At 35.2% G+C, this 19,122-nt stretch overlaps 5 long non-coding RNA genes across 5 annotated transcripts; all 5 read left to right on the top strand.

Moving 5' to 3' along the window:
* Positions 1-3,133: 3,133 nt before the first annotated feature.
* Positions 3,134-3,700, top strand: LOC115630166. Its single transcript, XR_003996037.1, has 2 exons — positions 3,134-3,376; positions 3,436-3,700. It is a non-coding gene; the product is annotated as an uncharacterized LOC115630166 (long non-coding RNA).
* A 3,149-nt stretch (positions 3,701-6,849) lies between these two features.
* Positions 6,850-7,426, top strand: LOC115630158. The gene is made up of 2 exons (XR_003996029.1): positions 6,850-7,095; positions 7,156-7,426. It is a non-coding gene; the product is annotated as an uncharacterized LOC115630158 (long non-coding RNA).
* Positions 7,427-10,533: 3,107 nt separating this feature from the next.
* On the top strand, positions 10,534-11,107 carry LOC115630171. Its single transcript, XR_003996041.1, has 2 exons — positions 10,534-10,782; positions 10,842-11,107. It is a non-coding gene; the product is annotated as an uncharacterized LOC115630171 (long non-coding RNA).
* A 3,150-nt stretch (positions 11,108-14,257) lies between these two features.
* Positions 14,258-14,827, top strand: LOC115630173. Its single transcript, XR_003996043.1, has 2 exons — positions 14,258-14,502; positions 14,562-14,827. It is a non-coding gene; the product is annotated as an uncharacterized LOC115630173 (long non-coding RNA).
* A 3,155-nt stretch (positions 14,828-17,982) lies between these two features.
* Positions 17,983-18,549, top strand: LOC115630152. The gene is made up of 2 exons (XR_003996023.1): positions 17,983-18,225; positions 18,285-18,549. It is a non-coding gene; the product is annotated as an uncharacterized LOC115630152 (long non-coding RNA).
* The last annotated feature ends 573 nt before the right edge of the window (positions 18,550-19,122 follow it).

Below are 19,122 nucleotides of genomic sequence, written 5' to 3' on the forward strand. Positions count from 1 at the left end.
GTTTTGAATTACTTCTTCAGCAGCAAGCCCCTGTTTTTACCTTAAGTTTTCTAGTACAAGACTTATTAAACGGGTTGTTCCCTTTGGCGATGGGTTCATGATTAGTAGCTGAATGATTTGTCTATTGTTGATTTGTAAAAGCAAAGTCATCAAGCGCTGCCCGCAAATGTGTATTTTGGAATTTCCCTCCCGCCCCCCTCTCCAAAGCAAATCGCGATTTTCTCTCACTCTCGTAATTCTTGGAATTTCGAACTAAAATTTTGGAAATACCCCCAGTTGGTTATTATGTGTCCGTATGCCAAATTTCATTATGATAGACCGATTTAACAAGAAGTTATAGCCATAAATATATTTGCTGATGCAGCGCAGCTCAAGCGCTGCCCGCGGCTGTTGTTGATGTTGCTGTTTGGTTGACTGCGAAAATGCTTACACAGACACGAATACACTCACACAGACGCAATTGCTATGTAAATGTTCAATTATACACCCTTTACGTGAGTTCAAATACCGAGAGAGGTAAAATCGATCAAATTTTTTTTTATTTTCTATAATTATTGTAAACATATGTTCAGAGTATTTCAAAGTCGGGACACCCGACTTTAGCTTTTTTACTTGTTTGATATTTTTTTTGGGGCCCAAAATATGGGAGTTGTCCTGTAAAAAAATGTTGGGGCACAAAAGGAAACCGCGTCAACAGCCCACAGCCCAAACGGTAAAAGCTAGGATGCTGAAATTTGGGCTCAAGTATCCTATCATGGTGTAGATGCGCACTAAGAAGATTTTGGAAAATTCGAGCTCCAAAGGGGGGAAATGTAGCTCCAAAGTTTGTTTGAAAAATACTTAGATTTGTGTTGGAGCTTGAATTATTTGGGTTTTAATATTTATTCACTATTTCAAATGAAAAGTTTGTGTTATAAATTTAGTCCGATCGATTTAAAATTTGGGTAATGTAATCTACGTAACTAAATCTACAACTTTGCATTCATGGATTTTCAAAATATGCATTTTACAAAAGCATGCAGAACAAACAATACAAAATATCAAACAGTTGGGGACAACTAAGTATACATACACACATACAAACATTGAAATAGCCAAAGCAAAATGTGAGACACTAATGTGTGAATGTCCATACATATGTGCACATCTATGTGTGTACATATGTATCTACATATTTATGTATGTACATTCGTCTTGCACTGACACAGCAAGAAATGTTAATTAATTGAAAATTATATAACATTTTTAAAAGTAATTTTTTCTTTGTTTAGTGCATTTGGCATTAATAACTTTATGCAGCAACAACAAATATCAAATAGTTGGGGACATCACATACAACAAGCAACAGTTCGTGTCTATGTGTGCGGTTCTCTACGTACGGTTGAAAAAGTAAAGAGAAACATACATATGTATGTATGTATGCCTTTGTATGAATATAGCATGTATGTACATTCGCATTAATGTATACATTGGGCAATCGAACACAGTTGTTTGATTGTAAAAAAAATAATGCTCTAAAAACAACAACAACTGCAAGTCATTGGCTCGCTCTTCTTCTTTCGTTGTGACCATTTAATGTTAATTGCAAAGGCAAAACGCCAAAAGTTTACAGTTACCGTCGCTAGGCAACGACTGCGTAAGCGATAGTAAAGCAAAAACCGAATAACGGAGCTACGCATATTCTGCTTCGCATTGCGGGCAGATGTATGTATGTATATGATTTGTTCTTATTGATGTCAATAAATAATTAGATTTTGTTATTTAAATATTCTGCTTATTGCATTCAAACTTCGATATTTTGATGGTATCGGTGGCTTCAACTATCGAAAGTTTTACTCTAGCAAATTGAGATGAGAATTGTCAGTGCTTTTTGACACGGGTGCCGTGTTTCATATTCCGAGTTTGTGCGTGACCGTATTGACTCAATATGGCACGAAAAGACTCAAATGTGAATTTAGAATTATTCCCCTTTTTTGCACATAGTCTATCTTAAAACGTTGCGTTATATATAAAACAGTTTGTCCTGACTAATTGGTGATCAACGCACAGCCCAAACGGTAAAAGATGAAATTTGGACTCAAGTATCCATCATAGTGTAGGAGCACACTAAGAAAGGCTTTTGGAAAATTCTAGCTCCAAAGGGGGGAAAACGAGCTTTAAAAAATATTAGTTATAGTGGTCATGTTCGTTTAACCAAATAGTTTGGCAAGAACAAAAATGTAACGGACTACTGAATAATTTTTTGTCAAGAACAGAAAATGTTCATTTATATACCTTAAATGCCTTCCTACTGGTAACTTATAATGCGGAAGCATATGGGTAGGTTATGCACACACAAAATAAATACAATTGGAAACATTATATTGAGCCGGGTTAAGACGGGCAATACCTGCTAGTCAAATATATTTATGGCTATAACTTCTTGTTAAAGACCTATTATGATGAAACTTGGCATACGGACACATAATAACTAACTGGAGGTATTTGCAAAATTTTAGTTAGAAATTCCAAGAATTACGGGAGTTAGAGGTAATCGCGATTTGCATTGGAGAGGGGGGGAGGTAGGGAAATTCTAAAAAACACATTTTCTGCGTATTCACATAAGGCATCTTGGACTTTAAATTTAATATCCCTAGGTCCTATAGTGTTAGTTATAGCAAGGTCTATATTTTAAACAGTAGGCTTCAAACAATAAACTATTTTTAAAAAGTGGGCGTGGTTATACGCTCATACCACCCATATACATATATTAAATGATATGTGAGTAAATCATGATGTCAGTGACACATTTGGAAAAAGTGACTTCTTGATTAGATTACAATATTTGTAAATAGACCAAAAATACGACCTCAAAATGGAACAAAAACTTGGAAATTTTGGCCGATTCTATTTATTCTATTTATACATTTATACATAGTGTTGGTCATGCTGTTCTTACCCCAAATTTTCTATCGTTTTTAAAAGGGTTAGTTTGGCTTTTGATATATTCACGATGTTTTTAAAATTTTCAAGTGATCGCAAATTGCTGTACAGTGCTTTGGGGAAATCCCCACCTATTTGGGGGTATATGATGAACATTCCAATCGAATCACAATTCATTTCTCGATAAGTCACACTTCGAAACACTTCCTATAAATGAATATACACAAGAAATTCTGGAATAAAGATAAAAAATTTGCTTAAAAAATGCAATTGCGGAACCGTGATGTCCCCCTAGTTATAGGAAAAGTATACACATACAACAATCCTAACTACAGGAATATCCAATTAGGATATATTAATAAAAAACGTAAAACTCGTCGGAATAAGGCTGGACTAAAAAATACTTCTGCTCAGATTGCGGCCGATGTGCGGGATCCTGCCGGCTTAGTTAAATGTATAGTAAAACAGTCCACTTTCAACTTTTGCCCCTAATACCCGAACTGTTTTTTTCAGATATCACTATTGGAATTGATCCGGCATATTGAACCGATTTATTGTTTTTAAAATTTAAATATGCTTAACAAATGCTGCCCCAGAAGGAATGAGATCGCCAAAGCGAACGCAAAAAAACGGTCTTCGAGAACTTGAATTGGAAAAAAGCTGTCAACCACGTTTTGAATTACTTCTTCAGCAGCAAGCCCCTGTTTTTACCTTAAGTTTTCTAGTACAAGACTTATTAAACGGGTTGTTCCCTTTGGCGATGGGTTTAGGATTAGTAGCTGAATGATTTGTCTATTGTTGATTTGTAAAAGCAAAGTCATCAAGCGCTGCCCGCAAATGTGTATTTTGGAATTTCCCTCCCGCCCCCCTCTCCAAAGCAAATCGCGATTTTCTCTCACTCTCGTAATTCTTGGAATTTCGAACTAAAATTTTGGAAATACCCCCAGTTGGTTATTATGTGTCCGTATGCCAAATTTCATTATGATAGACCGATTTAACAAGAAGTTATAGCCATAAATATATTTGCTGATGCAGCGCAGCTCAAGCGCTGCCCGCGGCTGTTGTTGATGTTGCTGTTTGGTTGACTGCGAAAATGCTTACACAGACACGAATAGATGCGCATAGGCATACATACACTCACACAGACGCAATTGCTATGTAAATGTTCAATTATACACCCTTTACGTGAGTTCAAATACCGAGAGAGGTAAAATCGATCAAATTTTTTTTTATTTTCTTAATTTTTTTATTTTCTATAATTATTGTAAACATATGTTCAGAGTATTTCAAAGTCGGGACACCCGACTTTAGCTTTTTTACTTGTTTGATATTTTTTTTGGGGCCCAAAATATGGGAGTTGTCCTGTAAAAAAAAATGTTGGGGCACAAAAGGAAACCGCGTCAACAGCCCACAGCCCAAACGGTAAAAGCTAGGATGCTGAAATTTGGGCTCAAGTATCCTATCATGGTGTAGATGCGCACTAAGAAGGGATTTTGGAAAATTCGAGCTCCAAAGGGGGGAAATGTAGCTCCAAAGTTTGTTTGAAAAATCCGCATTTTTCAACCGATCGACTTAAAACTTAGTTTCTAAAATCAATTAAAGAATACAAACAAAACTGCATACTTAGATTTGTGTTGGAGCTTGAATTATTTGGGTTTTAATATTTATTCACTATTTCAAATGAAAAGTTTGTGTTATAAATTTAGTCCGATCGATTTAAAATTTGGGTAATGTAATCTACGTAACTAAATCTACAACTTTGCATTCATGGATTTTCAAAATATGCATTTTACAAAAGCATGCAGAACAAACAATACAAAATATCAAACAGTTGGGGACAACTAAGTATACATACACACATACAAACATTGAAATAGCCAAAGCAAAATGTGAGACACTAATGTGTGAATGTCCATACATATGTGCACATCTATGTGTACATATGTATCTACATATGTATGTATGTACATTCGTCTTGCACTGACACAGCAAGAAATGTTAATTAATTGAAAATTATATAACATTTTTAAAAGTAATTTTTTCTTTGTTTAGTGCATTTGGCATTAATAACTTTATGCAGCAACAACAAATATCAAATAGTTGGGGACATCACATACACACACTCACACACACAACAAGCAACAGTTCGTGTCTATGTGTGCGGTTCTCTACGTACGGTTGAAAAAGTAAAGAGAAACATACATATGTATGTATGTATGCCTTTGTATGAATATAGCATGTATGTACATTCGCATTAATGTATACATTGGGCAATCGAACACAGTTGTTTGATTGTAAAAAAAATAATGCTCTAAAAACAACAACAACTGCAAGTCATTGGCTCGCTCTTCTTCTTTCGTTGTGACCATTTAATGTTAATTGCAAAGGCAAAACGCCAAAAGTTTACAGTTACCGTCGCTAGGCAACGACTGCGTAAGCGATAGTAAAGCAAAAACCGAATAACGGAGCTACGCATATTCTGCTTCGCATTGCGGGCAGATGTATGTATGTATATGATTTGTTCTTATTGATGTCAATAAATAATTAGATTTTGTTATTTAAATATTCTGCTTATTGCATTCAAACTTCGATATTTTGATGGTATCGGTGGCTTCAACTATCGAAAGTTTTACTCTAGCAAATTGAGATGAGAATTGTCAGTGCTTTTTGACACGGGTGCCGTGTTTCATATTCCGAGTTTGTGCGTGACCGTATTGACTCAATATGGCACGAAAAGACTCAAATGTGAATTTAGAATTATTCCCCTTTTTTGCACATAGTCTATCTTAAAACGTTGCGTTATATATAAAACAGTTTGTCCTGACTAATTGGTGATCAACGCACAGCCCAAACGGTAAAAGATGAAATTTGGACTCAAGTATCCATCATAGTGTAGGAGCACACTAAGAAAGGCTTTTGGAAAATTCTAGCTCCAAAGGGGGGAAAACGAGCTTTAAAAAATATTAGTTATAGTGGTCATGTTCGTTTAACCAAATAGTTTGGCAAGAACAAAAATGTAACGGACTACTGAATAATTTTTTGTCAAGAACAGAAAATGTTCATTTATATACCTTAAATGCCTTCCTACTGGTAACTTATAATGCGGAAGCATATGGGTAGGTTATGCACACACAAAATAAATACAATTGGAAACATTATATTGAGCCGGGTTAAGACGGGCAATACCTGCTAGTCAAATATATTTATGGCTATAACTTCTTGTTAAAGACCTATTATGATGAAACTTGGCATACGGACACATAATAACTAACTGGAGGTATTTGCAAAATTTTAGTTAGAAATTCCAAGAATTACGGGAGTTAGAGGTAATCGCGATTTGCATTGGAGAGGGGGGGAGGTAGGGAAATTCTAAAAAACACATTTTCTGCGTATTCACATAAGGCATCTTGGACTTTAAATTTAATATCCCTAGGTCCTATAGTGTTAGTTATAGCAAGGTCTATATTTTAAACAGTAGGCTTCAAACAATAAACTATTTTTAAAAAGTGGGCGTGGTTATACGCTCATACCACCCATATACATATATTAAATGATATGTGAGTAAATCATGATGTCAGTGACACATTTGGAAAAAGTGACTTCTTGATTAGATTACAATATTTGTAAATAGACCAAAAATACGACCTCAAAATGGAACAAAAACTTGGAAATTTTGGCCGATTCTATTTATTCTATTTATACATTTATACATAGTGTTGGTCATGCTGTTCTTACCCCAAATTTTCTATCGTTTTTAAAAGGGTTAGTTTGGCTTTTGATATATTCACGATGTTTTTAAAATTTTCAAGTGATCGCAAATTGCTGTACAGTGCTTTGGGGAAGTCCCCACCTATTTGGGGGTATATGATGAACATTCCAATCGAATCACAATTCATTTCTCGATAAGTCACACTTCGAAACACTTCCTATAAATGAATATACACAAGAAATTCTGGAATAAAGATAAAAAATTTGCTTAAAAAATGCAATTGCGGAACCGTGATGTCCCCCTAGTTATAGGAAAAGTATACACATACAACAATCCTAACTACAGGAATATCCAATTAGGATATATTAATAAAAAACGTAAAACTCGTCGGAATAAGGCTGGACTAAAAAATACTTCTGCTCAGATTGCGGCCGATGTGCGGGATCCTGCCGGCTTAGTTAAATGTATAGTAAAACAGTCCACTTTCAACTTTTGCCCCTAATACCCGAACTGTTTTTTTTCAGATATCACTATTGGAATTGATCCGGCATATTGAACCGATTTATTGTTTTTAAAATTTAAATATGCTTAACAAATGCTGCCCCAGAAGGAATGAGATCGCCAAAGCGAACGCAAAAAAACGGTCTTCGAGAACTTGAATTGGAAAAAAGCTGTCAACCACGTTTTGAATTACTTCTTCAGCAGCAAGCCCCTGTTTTTACCTTAAGTTTTCTAGTACAAGACTTATTAAACGGGTTGTTCCCTTTGGCGATGGGTTTATGATTAGTAGCTGAATGATTTGTCTATTGTTGATTTGTAAAAGCAAAGTCATCAAGCGCTGCCCGCAAATGTGTATTTTGGAATTTCCCTCCCGCCCCCCTCTCCAAAGCAAATCGCGATTTTCTCTCACTCTCGTAATTCTTGGAATTTCGAACTAAAATTTTGGAAATACCCCCAGTTGGTTATTATGTGTCCGTATGCCAAATTTCATTATGATAGACCGATTTAACAAGAAGTTATAGCCATAAATATATTTGCTGATGCAGCGCAGCTCAAGCGCTGCCCGCGGCTGTTGTTGATGTTGCTGTTTGGTTGACTGCGAAAATGCTTACACAGACACGAATAGATGCGCATAGGCATACATACACTCACACCCTTTACGTGAGTTCAAATACCGAGAGAGGTAAAATCGATCAAATTTTTTTTTTATTTTCTTAATTTTTTTATTTTCTATAATTATTGTAAACATATGTTCAGAGTATTTCAAAGTCGGGACACCCGACTTTAGCTTTTTTACTTGTTTGATATTTTTTTTGGGGCCCAAAATATGGGAGTTGTCCTGTAAAAAAAATGTTGGGGCACAAAAGGAAACCGCGTCAACAGCCCACAGCCCAAACGGTAAAAGCTAGGATGCTGAAATTTGGGCTCAAGTATCCTATCATGGTGTAGATGCGCACTAAGAAGGGATTTTGGAAAATTCGAGCTCCAAAGGGGGGAAATGTAGCTCCAAAGTTTGTTTGAAAAATCCGCATTTTTCAACCGATCGACTTAAAACTTAGTTTCTAAAATCAATTAAAGAATACAAACAAAACTGCATACTTAGATTTGTGTTGGAGCTTGAATTATTTGGGTTTTAATATTTATTCACTATTTCAAATGAAAAGTTTGTGTTATAAATTTAGTCCGATCGATTTAAAATTTGGGTAATGTAATCTACGTAACTAAATCTACAACTTTGCATTCATGGATTTTCAAAATATGCATTTTACAAAAGCATGCAGAACAAACAATACAAAATATCAAACAGTTGGGGACAACTAAGTATACATACACACATACAAACATTGAAATAGCCAAAGCAAAATGTGAGACACTAATGTGTGAATGTCCATACATATGTGCACATCTATGTGTGTACATATGTATCTACATATGTATGTATGTACATTCGTCTTGCACTGACACAGCAAGAAATGTTAATTAATTGAAAATTATATAACATTTTTAAAAGTAATTTTTTCTTTGTTTAGTGCATTTGGCATTAATAACTTTATGCAGCAACAACAAATATCAAATAGTTGGGGACATCACATACACACACTCACACACACAACAAGCAACAGTTCGTGTCTATGTGTGCGGTTCTCTACGTACGGTTGAAAAAGTAAAGAGAAACATACATATGTATGTATGTATGCCTTTGTATGAATATAGCATGTATGTACATTCGCATTAATGTATACATTGGGCAATCGAACACAGTTGTTTGATTGTAAAAAAAATAATGCTCTAAAAACAACAACAACTGCAAGTCATTGGCTCGCTCTTCTTCTTTCGTTGTGACCATTTAATGTTAATTGCAAAGGCAAAACGCCAAAAGTTTACAGTTACCGTCGCTAGGCAACGACTGCGTAAGCGATAGTAAAGCAAAAACCGAATAACGGAGCTACGCATATTCTGCTTCGCATTGCGGGCAGATGTATGTATGTATATGATTTGTTCTTATTGATGTCAATAAATAATTAGATTTTGTTATTTAAATATTCTGCTTATTGCATTCAAACTTCGATATTTTGATGGTATCGGTGGCTTCAACTATCGAAAGTTTTACTCTAGCAAATTGAGATGAGAATTGTCAGTGCTTTTTGACACGGGTGCCGTGTTTCATATTCCGAGTTTGTGCGTGACCGTATTGACTCAATATGGCACGAAAAGACTCAAATGTGAATTTAGAATTATTCCCCTTTTTTGCACATAGTCTATCTTAAAACGTTGCGTTATATATAAAACAGTTTGTCCTGACTAATTGGTGATCAACGCACAGCCCAAACGGTAAAAGATGAAATTTGGACTCAAGTATCCATCATAGTGTAGGAGCACACTAAGAAAGGCTTTTGGAAAATTCTAGCTCCAAAGGGGGGAAAACGAGCTTTAAAAAATATTAGTTATAGTGGTCATGTTCGTTTAACCAAATAGTTTGGCAAGAACAAAAATGTAACGGACTACTGAATAATTTTTTGTCAAGAACAGAAAATGTTCATTTATATACCTTAAATGCCTTCCTACTGGTAACTTATAATGCGGAAGCATATGGGTAGGTTATGCACACACAAAATAAATACAATTGGAAACATTATATTGAGCCGGGTTAAGACGGGCAATACCTGCTAGTCAAATATATTTATGGCTATAACTTCTTGTTAAAGACCTATTATGATGAAACTTGGCATACGGACACATAATAACTAACTGGAGGTATTTGCAAAATTTTAGTTAGAAATTCCAAGAATTACGGGAGTTAGAGGTAATCGCGATTTGCATTGGAGAGGGGGGGAGGTAGGGAAATTCTAAAAAACACATTTTCTGCGTATTCACATAAGGCATCTTGGACTTTAAATTTAATATCCCTAGGTCCTATAGTGTTAGTTATAGCAAGGTCTATATTTTAAACAGTAGGCTTCAAACAATAAACTATTTTTAAAAAGTGGGCGTGGTTATACGCTCATACCACCCATATACATATATTAAATGATATGTGAGTAAATCATGATGTCAGTGACACATTTGGAAAAAGTGACTTCTTGATTAGATTACAATATTTGTAAATAGACCAAAAATACGACCTCAAAATGGAACAAAAACTTGGAAATTTTGGCCGATTCTATTTATTCTATTTATACATTTATACATAGTGTTGGTCATGCTGTTCTTACCCCAAATTTTCTATCGTTTTTAAAAGGGTTAGTTTGGCTTTTGATATATTCACGATGTTTTTAAAATTTTCAAGTGATCGCAAATTGCTGTACAGTGCTTTGGGGAAGTCCCCACCTATTTGGGGGTATATGATGAACATTCCAATCGAATCACAATTCATTTCTCGATAAGTCACACTTCGAAACACTTCCTATAAATGAATATACACAAGAAATTCTGGAATAAAGATAAAAAATTTGCTTAAAAAATGCAATTGCGGAACCGTGATGTCCCCCTAGTTATAGGAAAAGTATACACATACAACAATCCTAACTACAGGAATATCCAATTAGGATATATTAATAAAAAACGTAAAACTCGTCGGAATAAGGCTGGACTAAAAAATACTTCTGCTCAGATTGCGGCCGATGTGCGGGATCCTGCCGGCTTAGTTAAATGTATAGTAAAACAGTCCACTTTCAACTTTTGCCCCTAATACCCGAACTGTTTTTTTCAGATATCACTATTGGAATTGATCCGGCATATTGAACCGATTTATTGTTTTTAAAATTTAAATATGCTTAACAAATGCTGCCCCAGAAGGAATGAGATCGCCAAAGCGAACGCAAAAAAAACGGTCTTCGAGAACTTGAATTGGAAAAAAGCTGTCAACCACGTTTTGAATTACTTCTTCAGCAGCAAGCCCCTGTTTTTACCTTAAGTTTTCTAGTACAAGACTTATTAAACGGGTTGTTCCCTTTGGCGATGGGTTTAGGATTAGTAGCTGAATGATTTGTCTATTGTTGATTTGTAAAAGCAAAGTCATCAAGCGCTGCCCGCAAATGTGTATTTTGGAATTTCCCTCCCGCCCCCCTCTCCAAAGCAAATCGCGATTTTCTCTCACTCTCGTAATTCTTGGAATTTCGAACTAAAATTTTGGAAATACCCCCAGTTGGTTATTATGTGTCCGTATGCCAAATTTCATTATGATAGACCGATTTAACAAGAAGTTATAGCCATAAATATATTTGCTGATGCAGCGCAGCTCAAGCGCTGCCCGCGGCTGTTGTTGATGTTGCTGTTTGGTTGACTGCGAAAATGCTTACACAGACACGAATAGATGCGCATAGGCATACATACACTCACACAGACGCAATTGCTATGTAAATGTTCAATTATACACCCTTTACGTGAGTTCAAATACCGAGAGAGGTAAAATCGATCAAATTTTTTTTTATTTTCTTAATTTTTTTATTTTCTATAATTATTGTAAACATATGTTCAGAGTATTTCAAAGTCGGGACACCCGACTTTAGCTTTTTTACTTGTTTGATATTTTTTTTGGGGCCCAAAATATGGGAGTTGTCCTGTAAAAAAAATGTTGGGGCACAAAAGGAAACCGCGTCAACAGCCCACAGCCCAAACGGTAAAAGCTAGGATGCTGAAATTTGGGCTCAAGTATCCTATCATGGTGTAGATGCGCACTAAGAAGGGATTTTGGAAAATTCGAGCTCCAAAGGGGGGAAATGTAGCTCCAAAGTTTGTTTGAAAAATCCGCATTTTTCAACCGATCGACTTAAAACTTAGTTTCTAAAATCAATTAAAGAATACAAACAAAACTGCATACTTAGATTTGTGTTGGAGCTTGAATTATTTGGGTTTTAATATTTATTCACTATTTCAAATGAAAAGTTTGTGTTATAAATTTAGTCCGATCGATTTAAAATTTGGGTAATGTAATCTACGTAACTAAATCTACAACTTTGCATTCATGGATTTTCAAAATATGCATTTTACAAAAGCATGCAGAACAAACAATACAAAATATCAAACAGTTGGGGACAACTAAGTATACATACACACATACAAACATTGAAATAGCCAAAGCAAAATGTGAGACACTAATGTGTGAATGTCCATACATATGTGCACATCTATGTGTGTACATATGTATCTACATATGTATGTATGTACATTCGTCTTGCACTGACACAGCAAGAAATGTTAATTAATTGAAAATTATATAACATTTTTAAAAGTAATTTTTTCTTTGTTTAGTGCATTTGGCATTAATAACTTTATGCAGCAACAACAAATATCAAATAGTTGGGGACATCACATACACACACTCACACACACAACAAGCAACAGTTCGTGTCTATGTGTGCGGTTCTCTACGTACGGTTGAAAAAGTAAAGAGAAACATACATATGTATGTATGTATGCCTTTGTATGAATATAGCATGTATGTACATTCGCATTAATGTATACATTGGGCAATCGAACACAGTTGTTTGATTGTAAAAAAAATAATGCTCTAAAAACAACAACAACTGCAAGTCATTGGCTCGCTCTTCTTCTTTCGTTGTGACCATTTAATGTTAATTGCAAAGGCAAAACGCCAAAAGTTTACAGTTACCGTCGCTAGGCAACGACTGCGTAAGCGATAGTAAAGCAAAAACCGAATAACGGAGCTACGCATATTCTGCTTCGCATTGCGGGCAGATGTATGTATGTATATGATTTGTTCTTATTGATGTCAATAAATAATTAGATTTTGTTATTTAAATATTCTGCTTATTGCATTCAAACTTCGATATTTTGATGGTATCGGTGGCTTCAACTATCGAAAGTTTTACTCTAGCAAATTGAGATGAGAATTGTCAGTGCTTTTTGACACGGGTGCCGTGTTTCATATTCCGAGTTTGTGCGTGACCGTATTGACTCAATATGGCACGAAAAGACTCAAATGTGAATTTAGAATTATTCCCCTTTTTTGCACATAGTCTATCTTAAAACGTTGCGTTATATATAAAACAGTTTGTCCTGACTAATTGGTGATCAACGCACAGCCCAAACGGTAAAAGATGAAATTTGGACTCAAGTATCCATCATAGTGTAGGAGCACACTAAGAAAGGCTTTTGGAAAATTCTAGCTCCAAAGGGGGGAAAACGAGCTTTAAAAAATATTAGTTATAGTGGTCATGTTCGTTTAACCAAATAGTTTGGCAAGAACAAAAATGTAACGGACTACTGAATAATTTTTTGTCAAGAACAGAAAATGTTCATTTATATACCTTAAATGCCTTCCTACTGGTAACTTATAATGCGGAAGCATATGGGTAGGTTATGCACACACAAAATAAATACAATTGGAAACATTATATTGAGCCGGGTTAAGACGGGCAATACCTGCTAGTCAAATATATTTATGGCTATAACTTCTTGTTAAAGACCTATTATGATGAAACTTGGCATACGGACACATAATAACTAACTGGAGGTATTTGCAAAATTTTAGTTAGAAATTCCAAGAATTACGGGAGTTAGAGGTAATCGCGATTTGCATTGGAGAGGGGGGGAGGTAGGGAAATTCTAAAAAACACATTTTCTGCGTATTCACATAAGGCATCTTGGACTTTAAATTTAATATCCCTAGGTCCTATAGTGTTAGTTATAGCAAGGTCTATATTTTAAACAGTAGGCTTCAAACAATAAACTATTTTTAAAAAGTGGGCGTGGTTATACGCTCATACCACCCATATACATATATTAAATGATATGTGAGTAAATCATGATGTCAGTGACACATTTGGAAAAAGTGACTTCTTGATTAGATTACAATATTTGTAAATAGACCAAAAATACGACCTCAAAATGGAACAAAAACTTGGAAATTTTGGCCGATTCTATTTATTCTATTTATACATTTATACATAGTGTTGGTCATGCTGTTCTTACCCCAAATTTTCTATCGTTTTTAAAAGGGTTAGTTTGGCTTTGATATATTCACGATGTTTTTAAAATTTTCAAGTGATCGCAAATTGCTGTACAGTGCTTTGGGGAAATCCCCACCTATTTGGGGGTATATGATGAACATTCCAATCGAATCACAATTCATTTCTCGATAAGTCACACTTCGAAACACTTCCTATAAATGAATATACACAAGAAATTCTGGAATAAAGATAAAAAATTTGCTTAAAAAATGCAATTGCGGAACCGTGATGTCCCCCTAGTTATAGGAAAAGTATACACATACAACAATCCTAACTACAGGAATATCCAATTAGGATATATTAATAAAAAACGTAAAACTCGTCGGAATAAGGCTGGACTAAAAAATACTTCTGCTCAGATTGCGGCCGATGTGCGGGATCCTGCCGGCTTAGTTAAATGTATAGTAAAACAGTCCACTTTCAACTTTTGCCCCTAATACCCGAACTGTTTTTTTCAGATATCACTATTGGAATTGATCCGGCATATTGAACCGATTTATTGTTTTTAAAATTTAAATATGCTTAACAAATGCTGCCCCAGAAGGAATGAGATCGCCAAAGCGAACGCAAAAAAAACGGTCTTCGAGAACTTGAATTGGAAAAAAGCTGTCAACCACGTTTTGAATTACTTCTTCAGCAGCAAGCCCCTGTTTTTACCTTAAGTTTTCTAGTACAAGACTTATTAAACGGGTTGTTCCCTTTGGCGATGGGTTTAGGATTAGTAGCTGAATGATTTGTCTATTGTTGATTTGTAAAAGCAAAGTCATCAAGCGCTGCCCGCAAATGTGTATTTTGGAATTTCCCTCCCGCCCCCCTCTCCAAAGCAAATCGCGATTTTCTCTCACTCTCGTAATTCTTGGAATTTCGAACTAAAATTTTGGAAATACCCCCAGTTGGTTATTATGTGTCCGTATGCCAAATTTCATTATGATAGACCGATTTAACAAGAAGTTATAGCCATAAATATATTTGCTGATGCAGCGCAGCTCAAGCGCTGCCCGCGGCTGTTGTTGATGTTGCTGTTTGGTTGACTGCGAAAATGCTTACACAGACACGAATAGATGCGCATAGGCATACATACACTCACACAGACGCAATTGCTATGTAAATGTTCAATTATACACCCTTCCCGTGAGTTCAAATACCGAGAGAGGTAAAATCGATCAAATTTTTTTTTTATTTTCTTAATTTTTTTATTTTCTATAATTATTGTAAACATATGTTCAGAGTATTTCAAAGTCGGGACACCCGACTTTAGCTTTTTTACTTGTTTGATATTTTTTTTGGGGCCCAAAATATGGGAGTTGTCCTGTAAAAAAAAATGTTGGGGCACAAAAGGAAACCGCGTCAACAGCCCACAGCCCAAACGGTAAAAGCTAGGATGCTGAAATTTGGGCTCAAGTATCCTATCATGGTGTAGATGCGCACTAAGAAGGGATTTTGGAAAATTCGAGCTCCAAAGGGGGGAAATGTAGCTCCAAAGTTTGTTTGAAAAATCCGCATTTTTCAACCGATCGACTTAAAACTTAGTTTCTAAAATCAATTAAAGAATACAAACAAAACTGCATACTTAGATTTGTGTTGGAGCTTGAATTATTTGGGTTTTAATATTTATTCACTATTTCAAATGAAAAGTTTGTGTTATAAATTTAGTCCGATCGATTTAAAATTTGGGTAATGTAATCTACGTAACTAAATCTACAACTTTGCATTCATGGATTTTCAAAATATGCATTTTACAAAAGCATGCAGAACAAACAATACAAAATATCAAACAGTTGGGGACAACTAAGTATACATACACACATACAAACATTGAAATAGCCAAAGCAAAATGTGAGACACTAATGTGTGAATGTCCATACATATGTGCACATCTATGTGTGTACATATGTATCTACATATGTATGTATGTACATTCGTCTTGCACTGACACAGCAAGAAATGTTAATTAATTGAAAATTATATAACATTTTTAAAAGTAATTTTTTCTTTGTTTAGTGCATTTGGCATTAATAACTTTATGCAGCAACAACAAATATCAAATAGTTGGGGACATCACATACACACACTCACACACACAACAAGCAACAGTTCGTGTCTATGTGTGCGGTTCTCTACGTACGGTTGAAAAAGTAAAGAGAAACATACATATGTATGTATGTATGCCTTTGTATGAATATAGCATGTATGTACATTCGCATTAATGTATACATTGGGCAATCGAACACAGTTGTTTGATTGTAAAAAAAATAATGCTCTAAAAACAACAACAACTGCAAGTCATTGGCTCGCTCTTCTTCTTTCGTTGTGACCATTTAATGTTAATTGCAAAGGCAAAACGCCAAAAGTTTACAGTTACCGTCGCTAGGCAACGACTGCGTAAGCGATAGTAAAGCAAAAACCGAATAACGGAGCTACGCATATTCTGCTTCGCATTGCGGGCAGATGTATGTATGTATATGATTTGTTCTTATTGATGTCAATAAATAATTAGATTTTGTTATTTAAATATTCTGCTTATTGCATTCAAACTTCGATATTTTGATGGTATCGGTGGCTTCAACTATCGAAAGTTTTACTCTAGCAAATTGAGATGAGAATTGTCAGTGCTTTTTGACACGGGTGCCGTGTTTCATATTCCGAGTTTGTGCGTGACCGTATTGACTCAATATGGCACGAAAAGACTCAAATGTGAATTTAGAATTATTCCCCTTTTTTGCACATAGTCTATCTTAAAACGTTGCGTTATATATAAAACAGTTTGTCCTGACTAATTGGTGATCAACGCACAGCCCAAACGGTAAAAGATGAAATTTGGACTCAAGTATCCATCATAGTGTAGGAGCACACTAAGAAAGGCTTTTGGAAAATTCTAGCTCCAAAGGGGGGAAAACGAGCTTTAAAAAATATTAGTTATAGTGGTCATGTTCGTTTAACCAAATAGTTTGGCAAGAACAAAAATGTAACGGACTACTGAATAATTTTTTGTCAAGAACAGAAAATGTTCATTTATATACCTTAAATGCCTTCCTACTGGTAACTTATAATGCGGAAGCATATGGGTAGGTTATGCACACACAAAATAAATACAATTGGAAACATTATATTGAGCCGGGTTAAGACGGGCAATACCTGCTAGTCAAATATATTTATGGCTATAACTTCTTGTTAAAGACCTATTATGATGAAACTTGGCATACGGACACATAATAACTAACTGGAGGTATTTGCAAAATTTTAGTTAGAAATTCCAAGAATTACGGGAGTTAGAGGTAATCGCGATTTGCATTGGAGAGGGGGGGAGGTAGGGAAATTCTAAAAAACACATTTTCTGCGTATTCACATAAGGCATCTTGGACTTTAAATTTAATATCCCTAGGTCCTATAGTGTTAGTTATAGCAAGGTCTATATTTTAAACAGTAGGCTTCAAACAATAAACTATTTTTAAAAAGTGGGCGTGGTTATACGCTCATACCACCCATATACATATATTAAATGATATGTGAGTAAATCATGATGTCAGTGACACATTTGGAAAAAGTGACTTCTTGATTAGATTACAATATTTGTAAATAGACCAAAAATACGACCTCAAAATGGAACAAAAACTTGGAAATTTTGGCCGATTCTATTTATTCTATTTATACATTTATACATAGTGTTGGTCATGCTGTTCTTACCCCAAATTTTCTATCGTTTTTAAAAGGGTTAGTTTGGCTTTTGATATATTCACGATGTTTTTAAAATTTTCAAGTGATCGCAAATTGCTGTACAGTGCTTTGGGGAAATCCCCACCTATTTGGGGGTATATGATGAACATTCCAATCGAATCACAATTCATTTCTCGATAAGTCACACTTCGAAACACTTCCTATAAATGAATATACACAAGAAATTCTGGAATAAAGATAAAAAATTTGCTTAAAAAATGCAATTGCGGAACCGTGATGTCCCCCTAGTTATAGGAAAAGTATACACATACAACAATCCTAACTACAGGAATATCCAATTAGGATATATTAATAAAAAACGTAAAACTCGTCGGAATAAGGCTGGACTAAAAAATACTTCTGCTCAGATTGCGGCCGATGTGCGGGATCCTGCCGGCTTAGTTAAATGTATAGTAAAACAGTCCACTTTCAACTTTTGCCCCTAATACCCGAACTGTTTTTTTCAGATATCACTATTGGAATTGATCCGGCATATTGAACCGATTTATTGTTTTTAAAATTTAAATATGCTTAACAAATGCTGCCCCAGAAGGAATGAGATCGCCAAAGCGAACGCAAAAAAACGGTCTTCGAGAACTTGAATTGGAAAAAAGCTGTCAACCACGTTTTGAATTACTTCTTCAGCAGCAAGCCCCTGTTTTTACCTTAAGTTTTCTAGTACAAGACTTATTAAACGGGTTGTTCCCTTTGGCGATGGGTTTAGGATTAGTAGCTGAATGATTTGTCTATTGTTGATTTGTAAAAGCAAAGTCATCAAGCGCTGCCCGCAAATGTGTATTTTGGAATTTCCCTCCCGCCCCCCTCTCCAAAGCAAATCGCGATTTTCTCTCACTCTCGTAATTCTTGGAATTTCGAACTAAAATTTTGGAAATACCCCCAGTTGGTTATTATGTGTCCGTATGCCAAATTTCATTATGATAGACCGATTTAACAAGAAGTTATAGCCATAAATATATTTGCTGATGCAGCGCAGCTCAAGCGCTGCCCGCGGCTGTTGTTGATGTTGCTGTTTGGTTGACTGCGAAAATGCTTACACAGACACGAATAGATGCGCATAGGCATACATACACTCACACAGACGCAATTGCTATGTAAATGTTCAATTATACACCCTTTACGTGAGTTCAAATACCGAGAGAGGTAAAATCGATCAAATTTTTTTTTATTTTCTTAATTTTTTTATTTTCTATAATTATTGTAAACATATGTTCAGAGTATTTCAAAGTCGGGACACCCGACTTTAGCTTTTTTACTTGTTTGATATTTTTTTTGGGGCCCAAAATA

This window comes from Scaptodrosophila lebanonensis, unplaced genomic scaffold, assembly GCF_003285725.1.
Source record: "Scaptodrosophila lebanonensis strain 11010-0011.00,11010-0021.00 unplaced genomic scaffold, SlebRS2 tig00000339-arrow-arrow-pilon, whole genome shotgun sequence".
In the NCBI taxonomy this organism is placed as follows: Eukaryota; Metazoa; Arthropoda; class Insecta; order Diptera; family Drosophilidae; genus Scaptodrosophila; species Scaptodrosophila lebanonensis.